General features: G+C 43.5%; 1 long non-coding RNA gene across 1 annotated transcript; it reads right to left on the bottom strand.

The window, feature by feature from the left end:
- Positions 1-284: 284 nt before the first annotated feature.
- On the bottom strand, positions 285-11276 carry LOC309343271. The gene is made up of 3 exons (XR_014157227.1): positions 11232-11276; positions 1735-1790; positions 285-419 (listed from the first exon to the last, which is right to left on the bottom strand). It is a non-coding gene; the product is annotated as an uncharacterized lncRNA (long non-coding RNA).
- Between the last annotated feature and the right edge of the window lie 966 nt (positions 11277-12242).

Genomic DNA, 12242 nt, shown 5'->3' on the forward strand with positions numbered 1-12242 from the left:
TTCATAAACTGGAGCACCCCCACAGGACCACATAGCAGGCTCTGGAATCAGGAGCCTTCACAGCTCAGAGCACAAAGCTGTGCCATGTGAAATTCTCATTTTACAAGGCTGCAGCAGCAGGAAAGGCTGTGAGGCAGCTGCTGGAGACAGCTCCAGTCACCTCTCTGCCTGCTGTTAACTCAATGGCTGGCTTCGTTATTAACTCTGGCATGCTTTCTTCCTCTTCGTTGTGCACAAGGGGCTATTAATTCATGCTAATTCAAGGATTCCAAGGATACATGGAATCGATGCAACAGAGCCCCACTTTCCCATTTCAGCTTCCACACCTTCAGGCTCGAGTCTTATCACCAGGAAAAGAAGGTGTCTCTCGAGAGCTTACGGCATATCAGCAAAGGTTTAGATTTGTATCCATGCTGCAACTGTAAAAACAGAAACAAAAACGAGTCAAGGCAACCAGCTGCTGAGCAGGCCCAAGATGACGCAGGAACCAACATTTCAATGCCAATTTGATTCTAAAGCTCCCCTAGTTGTTTCCTTTGGCTATTGGGGTGACTGCCATCTTAGATGACAACTCAGAATTTGAATTGGAGATCACTATCGCAGTGGCAAACAAGCATCCATCTCATTCCCATTGTTTTTGCTGTCCCTTCCAAATATTCACCACAACATGCTGTTGCTGATTTGTGTTTAACGCAGCTTTGTGGCTGTTTTGTTTATTGGTTTATTTAGAATATTTCTAGAATATTCAACATGAAAAGATATCTAAGAGGTGTACAGCATGCAGTAAAAACATGGAACAAGGTATAAAGTCATTAAGCAAACAATATAAACAAAAACAGTAAAATACTGTGGCAGAGCTATTTATTAATTAAATTCGTATACTGTCCTTCATCCAAAGATCAGAGGGTGGTTCACAACAGAAAAATACAAAATGAGAACACAAAATGGGAACATGCTAGAAAGATACAAATTTTAAAGGTCTAATCTTAGAGGTCAGGAAAAATCTGGGCACAAAAATATGTATTTTCAGAAGGCCTCCCTAAACATATAACTGATATGAATTGGTGTATATATTTATATTAAGTTCTATATTGCATATTTTATGTTGTAAGCCAGCCTGTGCTCCTGCCTTGAAGGACTATGTAATAAAACCTTCCATTTCCTCAGTGAACCATATGACACTGATGTACATTTGATGCATGTGGATGCTGTAGCAGAGTGGCAGGCCAGGCCTAGCATTAAGCAGAGTGAGAGAGTTGCCTCAGGCAGCAGATGGTGGGAGATGGGGAGCGGCAGTGAGCTGCTGGAGGGCAGAGCTGATCAGTTGGTAGATCAAGAGACTCTTAATCTCAGGATACCCACGTTGGGTAAAAAAAGATTCCTGCAAGGAAGGGGGTTGGACTAGATGAACCCTGTGGTCCCTTCCAACTCTTTAATTCTATAATCCTGTGCCATGTAGCTTTGCACCAGTACACTCTTTCTTTCAGTGGTGGTTGGCTTCTTAACATGACATGGAGCTGGAGGCAACCTCTTATTCTTCACTTCAGGCAGCAAAATATATTGAGACTACCCTATGTAGAGGGATCACAATTGCTGGTGTTTCCCTGTAGCATGTACCCTTACAGGAGAAAAAAAATAAATATCTATTTCCCTGCCTCAAAACATGTGAAGTGGCTCTCACAAGCTGAGGGGAGAGATCTAGAACCCCTGGAAGAACAGGGGCTCTTGACTTACACTTTTTGTGATCCAAGCTACAGCAAAACAGTGCCTGTCATTTTGTTTTACACTCCCTTCCACTTGCATAGACAATGGAAACACAAAAACAAAGGAAACTCTCTGAAAATGAGCAGCATCCACCTTAGACAAATTAAACAGGAATAATGACTTTCCGTGGCATTGTATCACCCCTGGAATGCATTGCCCCAGGAATCCAACGAGACCTGAATTGGCCCAATAGGATTTTAAAGGCTTGGGTAAACTTTATGAGCATTAATAACATTTGCAGCTATGCAAGCTTATAAAACGTTACAGGGCTAATCAAACTTCATGCTTCAGTGTGTAAGTTGATCACCTAGAGAGGGATTTCCTCTTTGCACACCTGGCTAGAAACACTGTGGGGTTTTATTGTTGTAAAGGTTACTACAATTCATTTCTTTTCCTTCCTCTGAATCACCGGAGGGCGTGACTGGGCACTTTTAGTGCCCATGAGACTCCGGCCATTTCCCTCTTTAGGAAAAAGGGTCATGTCCACAGACAGGGAGCAGGTATAGGTGGAGAACGGCATATATGGGTGCATCCTGAATGCCATGAAGATTTTCTGTTGGAAGCCAAGCAAGCCGAACATATTACAACAATGGGTTTAACCACTGGTTAAACTAATGGTCTACTTGTTCCCAGACTGAATTTAAAGTACTGTTTTTCACATTTCGAGTCATAAATGTTTTGAAACTTGGCTATCTGTAGGACTGCCTGCAGGGGTGCTGTGCACTGTTTCATCGCTTAAAGTGAAACAGGAAGTGCTGTTTTGCTCTACTGCTGTCACTGGTCTTGCCACCACCTACCTGCTCCTGCCACCAATGCCTGCTCTGCCATCGCCACACACCCTGTCCCATCTGCTACTGGTGGAGAAGTGGCACTGCCATTGGCATTGATTCTGGGCAAGATCTTGCACAAAATGGCTGAGATCTTGCCCGATATCAGCATCGATGGTGGCAGTGCTTCTCTGGGGCTGATGGAGGTGGTGGTGCAGGCAGGTCACCCACAGGTGTTCCACCTCTAGGGGTCTTCTGCTGCTTGAAGCAGCGGCCTCACCTGCCTCATCTCTGAATGACTGCACCTGTAAAATCTGTTCATGCATTAAGATCATTATCTTATACCTGGCTTTCTGACCCATCACTGAAAAATGTCAGACTGACAGGTCTTGGTAGTTCTGGATTTATGAAATGCAGTCCATAAGGAAATCCATGTGGCCCTGTCCTTATTTAAAACAATAACAACATTGAAAACATTGCAGTTTCAATCTGCATTTTATGTATTGCTCTGCTATGGATTCGTTTTAAAGGGCCATCACTTCAGCTGTCAGAGGGAGGAACTGTCCTGGCCTCCGTATTATCATGAGCTCTGCTCCTGGATCTGTTATGGGAGAAGAGTGTTTTCGGGGATGAACTGCTCTTTATCAAGACAGGCAGAACTGCTACTGACATCAACTGTGACTTTAGGAACTGCCACTTTAAGTGGTACCCTTGTGCAAAATTCGCATACATGGCAAACTAGACATGGAATTAAATGTATGATTGCATCTTGCATTCATGACGTCCTTTGGAGCATAGACATACATAACGGCAGAGGAAGTAAGAAGACATAGCCATGAATGTAGCTCTAAAAGGTGGTACCCCTCAGTTGCTTGTTTTTGTAGGATGTTTGCCCCACACTGCCTGCACAATAACTTTGTGAGGTAGGTTTCCTCATTCCTAGTATTGAGATTTGATTCTGGGAGTAGTGACTTGTTCAAGAGCACCAGTGAGCTTAGTATGACCTTGCAGATAAAGGTATCCACACAATTTTTGCCCACCTGTCTCCCTGCAGGTCAGGGATAAGGGACCTTTAGCTCTCCAGATGTTGTTGGATTCCTACTCACACCAGCCCCTGCCAGCATGACCAGTGGAGATGGGTTGTAGCTCAGGTCAAAGGACCATAGATTAGTGGTAGCCTATCTGCTTTGCATACAGAAACTTCAGATTCAATCTCAAAGCAGTGCTTGGAACGACCACTGCCTGAAACCCTGGAGAGTGATTGTCAGTCAGCATATGCAGTACTGAGCTAGATAGAGCACTGGTATGACTCTGTTTCAGGAAGTATCCTATGTTTTTAAATAAGAGCAGTTGTAGGCCAGCAACCTCTGGAGGGCCACAGGTAAACCCCACCCCTGCTGAGGTTTATCAATCACTCTGGCAAACTACATTCCCAGAAAGTGTTAGCATCCTAGGCAAGTAACTGAACAGCAAAATGCAAGGCTGACCTAGTAGGGATTTGATCCCAGATCTTGAGGTACTATGAATCTAACACCTGATTGATTGGACCACATTGGTTCAGTCTGCTCTCCCAAGATACTGCACAAACTTCCATACAAGAAGGATCCATTTTTCAGCAGCTCAGGAGATTCAGGGAAACTTTGCAAAGTGTGCTCATAACCAAATGAAACAGATTTGGAAGGAAAGAAGTGGGGTTGGGGACAGCACTAGAATGACCCGATTTTCCTCCAAAAGAATTACACACTAGAAAATAGAACCATTCCTTCTTGGAAAATATTCCGTAATTATGCATCATAAAAATAATTAGGTTATGGTGAATTAGTACAAATGTTTACAACAAAATTGCCATGCAAAACATTATGGGTAATAATATGCTAATTGCTGCAGAAGCAAAAGCTGATTATGTTAACAGCAATATCAAAAATTGCCAACTCGGCGCTTCTAACCAAGGCTCAGTACTTTCTACAGCATCTGGGAGGCAAACAAAGCAGGCAGCCAACAGACTGACCCAGGTGGCACCCTGGCAAAGCATCTCGGTGCCATGAAAATGCATGCAGACTACCAAACAAAAACTCAGCATCACTAGGAGGCTTCTGACATCTGCCCAAATACTTTAAAAGACACAGAAAACGCTGTAGGGTGCAGTGCCTTCACACACTTCCAGCCACGTATAACACTATATTTCTGGATGGTAGAAACTGTATTTCTAAAGCTTTGCTTTATGGCTGTGGCTGCACACAATATGGCTGTGGCTGCACACGTTACAATCCCTTACCTAAAAAATGCCAAGTAGCTGAAAGGCTAAGGCAGGGATGAAACACCTGTGGCCCCTCTAGGTGTTGATAGACTGCTGCAGCATCCCTGACATTGGCCATACTGGCTGGGACTAATGGATGTTGGAGCCCAAATATCATAGTTCTCCACCTCTGGCCTAGGAAAAGCTATCTACAATGAAAGGTGAGACATTTCTCTCTCTCTAGAAAAAGCAAATGTGCTGAACTATACCATCTCCATCTTTTGAGGCTTCATCAGCTGGGACTGGGCCCCAGGTGACGCAACATGCTGCCATCACTATCTATTTTATCAGCTGGACTGGCACCCTCTCTCTTATATTAAAGAACAAGACTTGCGTTTTTGAAAAGCGTAGGAAAGGAGAGAGATAATATATTGCTGGTGTTCTTCATAGGTGCATTTAAAAAATATTCTGTTTATATACATTTAGTCGAGTATTTGCAGCCTCAGAATTGAGAGAGGGAACTGAATGGACATATAACAATGTATTGTGACTGACAGCCTTATTTTTGGATAGGGGGAAGAATAGCTTGAGACTGGGCAGAATTTATTATATATAAAGCTTGTCCTCACTACTTTCTTCAAACGATCCCAAACTGAATGCTTGGACTTTACGTCTTTTAGAGATAAAGCTGGACACTGATTTTGAATTGATCTTAGAAGGAATTGATTTTAGAATGCATTTCAATTAATTGATTGTGAATTTATGTAAACTGTGTTACTTTTATTGTTGTTAGCCGCTCTGAGCCCGGCTTCGGCTGGGGAGGGCGGGATATAATTTTTAAAATTTTTATTATTATTATTTATGAAATTTTTATATGCTAGCTGGAGCCCATGGGATAAAGAAGAGTATAATATAGTCATTGTATTACTCACTTTGAATATGGTCTCATAAAAATACAGGAGAAAAATATATTGTGTGCATAAAGAAATAAGCATTCCCATTTATCTACTAGTGCTGCTCCACCCCAGTCCTGCCCAGGTAAGCAGTAGCAACACCAGTTTTGGGAGGGGGTTTCATCGATCCATCCCACCATACATGTGAAGAACTGGACATTTCTACAGGTGAAACTTGCATGAGTCCTAGCCAGGAATGGGGGGAAGGAGGGAAAGAGAGATGTGGAGCAGCAACAGCTTTCTGTATCTCACAACATCTAATTCTACTATTAAAATGCCCATAATGTAAGTCATTTAATGAAAAAGCTTAAAATATTAGTCCCACCATTAATAGTCTTTGCTGTGGCATACATATAAGGATTTAGCAAAGGAAAAGGAAAATATAATTCAGATTTTAGAATTTTCCCCAGGAGACAAGAGCGTAAATCAATTATGATCTCATTATGTGCCATTTTCTGTTTGAGGGGAAGAGGGGATGGAGTATTGCTAGAACAGAGATGGCACAAAAAAGTAACCAGGTATGAACTGATTATGCAAGCTGAAATTATTACATTCAATGGCTGGAATAGATGACTTTGCTTCACACATACCTTTATCATATCACACACAGATCAGGGCTAAGTCCCTTTGCCCTCTCCTCCCACATCCCCCATTCTTTTAGGTGATTTATCAGAGCTCCTGTGTTGTGAAGTGCATACTAACAGATAATAGCTATGACTGCATTTGCAAGTCATGCTGACGTAAATCATGTCTACATGTAATAAAAATGTAAGAGTGTCATCACACTGCAGTTTGTTTGGCCACATACAGGTGGAGTATACCATGCTAGGGGGTGGTATATGAGTGGCCCAGGCAAGCATCAGAGGCTCCTCTACTTGCTAGCCCTGGGAACCCTGCCCCCAGGATCCAGATCCCCAGGTTGGCTGGTACTGCTGGCCACCCTCCTCCTCTTCCTCTGGCCAGCTTGGGGATCCACTCCTCCAACCATCACCAATCAGGATATGTCAGCCCAATAGGAGGAACAGTACAGGAAGGAAGAAGGCAGCCATAAGCTATTGACAGCTACCCTGCTAATCTGTTGCCACTGCCACCATTTGGGATGGAAAGTATGTAGGCCTGGATAAGGTGGTGGCAGTCCCAGATTAGCTGGCCATCATTTCTGGCCTGCTTCTTGTGGTGCTCCTCCTGCTAGGTCAACTCTTTGGCTGCAGCACTGGTATGAGGTGGAAAGGGAAAGGTCTAATGAATTAGTTGGGGGAGTGGGTAGTAGGTGTGATCTAAGGGGTGAGGTGGTTGGCAAGGTGCTGGGGGTTGCTGAGGGCAAGATGTGGCTTGGTGTGTTTTCTGAACCCAGGATCATGACTGGTTAAAATTGGTGGTTACATGGTTCACTGTTTTGAAGCCCATCAGCAATTTGGCTGGGAATGGTTAGGTGGAATCTCTTGTCCTGTTACCAATTCTTCTCATCTTAAGATTAGATGTTAATAAGCATGGAAGTATCTGTGTATGGGAACAATGATTTCAGAAACCGGAAACCCCTGCACCCAATGCATAGAAACTGGTTCAGCACAGATGTGGAGGTAGGATTTAGAAATACACATTCTTATAAACAATCCAAAGACAATGCCCTGGAGGCATGTTTGTTGTGTTCCCTCATGTGTTTTGAATGCCTCCAGCATTCACCATCATCAGCATTTCAGATGCTCCAGGTTGAGATCCATAAATTAGGCCCCAGGCTTTCCTCACCCATAATGCAATTAAAGCACACAAGAAATTGGTAAGGAGCAGCATTTTAATAAGGAAACGTCGTAGACAGTTTCTGCACACCACTTTTGAATTCCCTGAACTGATCAATGCCATGATTTTTAACTAATAGTTTCCAGACAAGCAAATATCTCTCCTCCCTCTTCCTCCCACTTGACACCAAGGATTTCTGCTTACAGAAGCAGCAAACAGCACAGCCTTTTGCCCTTGTTTAATGCTCTCATTCTTGCTGCCTAGGGTGGGATGGCCACATCACCAAAAATAGGAAATGCATAATCAAAAAAAGAGGACGAAAGAGGTTACGGAATGAGTAAAATCTGCATATTCTAGTTTGTATGCAAACTGATAAATAATGACTACAGTTTTAATAGAACTGCAATACATCTCACCATTGTGGAGAAGATTACAACCTGGCGAGCTGTGTGCCTGCTCAGTCTACTGCCCAGGTGCTAATGGCCTGTGGGCAACTTATAGTTCTTTAATGTTAAACCAGACATGGACTGGGCCGCCCTTCAAATCGAGGACTCCTTCAAACAGCGGTCTCTCCTCTGACCAGCTCTTCAAGTAGGACACATGGCCACTCTCCTCATAGGTTCTTCTGCAGTCCTGGCTGCGCTTCTTTTTAATGAGGGCATAGGCTGAAGTGTTTGGGGCATTTTCATTCAGCCAAATGTGTACCAGGGGGAAGGATGCCATAGGGTTTTATAAAATGACACGTGATGTGTAGAAAGTGAATATAACATTTCCTTCCCTTCTTTTCTTTTTCATAACATAAACTAGGGGTCAACCAATGACATTAACGGGCAATAAGTTTAGGACAGACAAATAAATTACTTATTCATACATGTACCGTATTTTTTGCTCTATAAGACGCACCAGACCACAAGACGCACCTAGTTTTTGGAGGAGGAAAACAAGAAAAAAAATATTCTGAATCTCAGAAGCCAGAACAGCAGTGAAAGCAGCAATCCCTCTTGCTGTTCTGACTTTTGTGATAGCTGTGCAGCCTGCATTCGCTCCATAAGACGCACACACATTTCCCCTTACTTTTTAGGAGGGAAAAAGTGAGTCTTATAGAGCAAAAAATACGGTAATTAATGTATGGAATTAATTCACTGCTATGAGCCTGGTGATGGTTACCAGCTTTAAAAGGGAATTAGCGAAATCCACAAAGGATCTATCTATCAAAGGCTATTAGCCATGATCACTAAGAAGATCCTGCCAGTGCAGAAATAAAATGCCACTGGGTACCAGTTACAGGGGAAGGCTGTTGCCTTCATTTCCTTTTTGTAGGGATGCTTGAAGCATTTGATTGGTCACAATAGTAAACAGGATGACACCCTGGATCAGTGGTCTGGTCCTCCAGATGTTTTTGACTACAACTCTCAGGATCAAGGAAGGGCTGTGGCCCAGTAGCATGACTGGTATGCTAAAATTCTCAGGTTCAGTCCCCAGCATCTTCAGCTAGGGCTTGGAGAGACCCCTGCCTGAAACTCTGGAGAACTGCTGCCAGTCAGTGTAGACAATACTAAATGAGATGGACCATGCCTCATTATAAAGCAGCTTCCAAGTTCATATATTCCCTGCCCATTGGCCATGCTGACTGAAGTTAAGCAGGGTTGGGTCTAACAACATCTTGAGGGCTGCAGGTTCCTCATCCCTGATCTCAATGAACCTTTGGTTTAGTTCAGGAGGCACCTTCTTAAGTACTTATGACTTTTTGTAAAATAAAAAAGAGGTGTTGTATACAGTATATTAAAAACATATTATGTAGAAAGATGTTTCAAGATTTGTAGCCACAGAAATGTTTGTGGCCCTGTGGAGCAGGAAGTGCTTGACTTCTCCCTATGGTAGCAAAATGTCTAAGGCTACTCCTTGCTGGCTCATCAGGGAGGCTTTGAGGGGGTCAGAATGCTAAAAGTCTACAGCTCTGAATTCTTCTGAGGATGTAAAGAAGGAAAGCACAAATTAGGCTATGCCTGAGCTGTGTCAGCATTTTCTGATACCATTCCCCACATAGCTTATAGCTACTATTGGCCTGGCTAACAAATGAAAAACTGACAAATTACCACGTCTGGATGGCATCCACTTGAGAGTGCTTAAAGAACTCATGGGAAGTGGCTGGTCTTTTAACAAAAATATGTAGCAAGCCTAAGTGCAGCCTCTGTACCTGAGGACTGGAAAGTGGCCTTATGTAACATCAAGTTTTTAAAAGGGATCAGGGAGATCCTCTAAATTACAGCCCCTTTAGCTTAAGGACTGTACCAAAAGAGCTGTTGGAAAGCATTGTTAAAGAAAGAAATACAAATCATATGGAAGAACAAGTCTTGCTGGAGCAAAGCCAGCATGGCTTCTGCAAGGGTAAGTTCTGCCTCACTCTCACTAACCTTTTTGAGTTAGATAATCCAGTTGACAGTTCAGGTCAATGAATGAATCTGGAGACTACACAAGCCTATTTGGTAGAATAGAAATGCTTTAGAGTGCTTACGTCTATATGATGTAGTGATATGTTCTACATATGGCTTTTGCAGGCCATTGATATCTTACAGCACAAGGAATCTTTCCTGCCCACAAATCTAGAATCATGTTGATCCACGATAATTAGGAATTATGCTCTCTAGGACAATTTTCACCCACCATACTGCTGAGAGGAGTTGTAGTCCAAAACATATGGAGGACACCAAGTTGGCAAAGGCTGATCTTGGGTCCCTTCCAGATGTCAGTTTTCCCCAGCACAATGGATCCAGAGTGTTGACCAACCACAAACCACCCATTAAAGCAGAGGATGAAAAGAAATGTCTGTTTCTATAATTGTGGCCTAGCAGAATTGCCACAATGAATGGTTAGAAGAGGACTCACTGGTCTCACACTTTAAACAGCAAAAGCAGCTTGAAACCAGCAACAACAGAAAGTACCTAATTAAAGTGACACTTTTTGGTTTCAAGGACTGTCTTCCTTCTATTGTTGATCCTAGCAACAACTTTGAGAAGTACCCTAGAAATCTGAATATTGACAACCTACAAAGAAGGAAAACTGTAGCTGTGGGATTCTTGCCTGCCTGCCAGAGCACAGCAAGGATCAGTGAGAGGATTGAGCTGGCTTACAGGAAAAGAGAGGCTTGATTTGCATTGGGTAAATGAGACAGCAGCCAACTCCGGGAGGGAGAACTGGAAGTAGCAGCTGGCTTCAGTGCCTCCAGCCACAGGGAAGGAAGCTCATGGTAGGTAAGATAAGAAGGATGTTGGCAAGGAGGAGAAAGCTTCTCCTGAGTACTTCTGATCCCGTGTTAATCGAACATGCACACAAATTACCCCTAACCCTTAACCTCACTGCAAGGGTGGTACTACTTTTCTTAAGAAAACCCCAACAACGTCATCCCTTGGGGTCAAGACTGCTGTTAAATGGGGAGAATATGTAGCAGTTGTTTAAAGGCCACGAGTCATACTTCCCTAATGGCCTTGGAAACGTTTCTTCAGTAACTCAAAAAACATTATTAAGACATCATGCCTGTCCTGCATCTATAGTGCCTTCAGAACCATTCAGGAACCCTCACATTCCTCTTATGCCACTTCTTCCTCTCACTCCACTATCCTGTACACCAGGTGTAGCTCACTCCTGACCTCCTGATACGGCTTCCCTGCCAAGCCGTTTTTCATGTCATGTCACTGGCCTTGCTCCACCCCCCTGAATGGTTTTGCCTGGCTGGAATGTGTCCTTTAGCTCTAATAATACATACCCCTTGCTTACCTGGATGGAGGACAGAGGGGTTGGTGGGTTGGTGTAGCGATTCTCCTATTGTGCAAAGGTAGAATTTATATTGAGTGCTCTTTAGCATCTGTCTCTGCCCACTACTGCCATGTGACCCCTAAAGGTTTCAGGGACAGAAATGTTGCCCTCAGACTGACAACGTTTCCTGATCCCTGATCTGCAACCACACCTACCCATTCTCACCTCTCCCTCTGGCTCCCCCATTCCCCAGTTTCTTTTATCTTCACCCTGAAGTAACTGAGTCCCCAGCGGGCAGGATTCACAACCCTATTCCCCACTTTTAATCTTACAGTAAAATCATGGTTTACAGTTTGGGGAAAGCTGAGCCTTTACTGAAAAGTGTGACATACTTCCAGTGAGATCATGTTAAAAATCACTCTCTCTGTGCTCTTACTGGTGCCCCCCACACCTATGGGAGGCCCACTTCTTGAGCTGGTGAAACACACACACACAACCCACTCCACTAGGGCCTGGCATCTCGCAGTTGCTAAGGAAACTCCATATGTTTCTCATCCTCACCTTCCACTCCTAATGGGGCTCATACGTACATAAATATGTATGAGTTTGCAGCATAATGGAAGCTGCCATAGCAGTCTTAGAGAGGGAAGATAATTAGAGACAAAGGAAACAAGGAGGGGGAAAGAGGCCTGCACATGTTCAAGCCCCCATAATCAAGAGTATTCCTCCCTAAATCCTCATGATATTGCTTCCACTGTGTCTTCCATCCAATGTAAGAACACATTTTCCTAGCCAGAAAACTACGGCAGGCACCCTTGCTATGAACCCGTGTGATTCAAGCATTAGGGATTATCAAAGGAAGATGCTGAATGTTATACATCCTGGGTCAGAACATTTGTGGATGCAAAGCTGTCTGCTCCAGAGCAACCTTTCCGAGTACCAACCCTGTAAATCTGCAAGGGGAAGGCCTAAAGGACATGAAATATATTGGTGTCCTTTAATATATATAAAAAGCAAGAAGGCTGCCTCTAT

The sequence above is a fragment of the Podarcis erhardii genome (genome assembly GCF_964252035.2).
Source record: "Podarcis erhardii genome assembly, chromosome: 5".
Lineage (NCBI taxonomy): Eukaryota > Metazoa > Chordata > Lepidosauria > Squamata > Lacertidae > Podarcis > Podarcis erhardii.